The sequence below is a fragment of the Camelina sativa genome, unplaced genomic scaffold (assembly GCF_000633955.1).
Source record: "Camelina sativa cultivar DH55 unplaced genomic scaffold, Cs unpScaffold03946, whole genome shotgun sequence".
NCBI lineage: Eukaryota > Viridiplantae > Streptophyta > Magnoliopsida > Brassicales > Brassicaceae > Camelina > Camelina sativa.
Genome location: NW_010925043.1, coordinates 1 through 709, shown reverse-complemented (window position 1 = coordinate 709; position 709 = coordinate 1). Strand labels below are relative to the sequence as shown.

General features: G+C 32.9%; 1 long non-coding RNA gene across 1 annotated transcript; it reads right to left on the bottom strand.

Annotated features, from left to right (window-relative positions):
* Positions 1-283: 283 nt before the first annotated feature.
* On the bottom strand, positions 284-703 carry LOC104774608. Its single transcript, XR_765409.1, has 2 exons — positions 592-703; positions 284-485 (listed from the first exon to the last, which is right to left on the bottom strand). It is a non-coding gene; the product is annotated as an uncharacterized LOC104774608 (long non-coding RNA).
* Between the last annotated feature and the right edge of the window lie 6 nt (positions 704-709).

The window sequence follows — 709 nt, the reverse complement described above, 5'->3', positions numbered from 1 at the left end:
GTTGAAGACTCTCAAGTCTTTGTAGTCAAGTCGTCTTTTGAGTTGAAATGTCTGCAAATTACACATGTGGGAGCTTATGGTAATTATTATTGGCATTTTTTTTGCCCTCTTTCTCCTTTCATAAATTAAAATTGAACAATTATTATTTGGGTTCTTTGCAGGGAAGAGGCATAAAGGAGTCAACGTATTGTTTTCTTTGCTAAAAAAAAAAATAGAAAAAAAAAAGAGTCAATTTTTTAAGATCATAATCAAGAAACTAAAGTAGAACATAAAGATTTCACACTAGAAAGAAAAACATTACTTTATTCTTCTCATAATTAATATGTATAGGACATTGTTCATCTAAGTAATAGACAAGGGTGATTGAAAAATCATTGCAAAGTATATAATTTATTCGAATCAGAGCAGCACAACACAAAAATACATATTATTACTTGACAGACTTCAGGGCAAGACAAAGTCTGTCTTCAGCTCACTTTTTCAAGCTGCATGTTACAAAAGGAACAAACATCAAAACAAACGTAAGATTATTCTCTCTTTACAGAAAAAAAAAAAAAACAGCAAACTCAAACGGTTACTTTGATATCTTACCTTACAAACAGGAGGGAGGACTTATACCACACTTGGCAAGAAGAGGCCTGATATTAGATGGTTCCATCCCATATCTGCGGAGAAAAGCCTTGTACGAACAGAGGCATCGTAGGTTAGC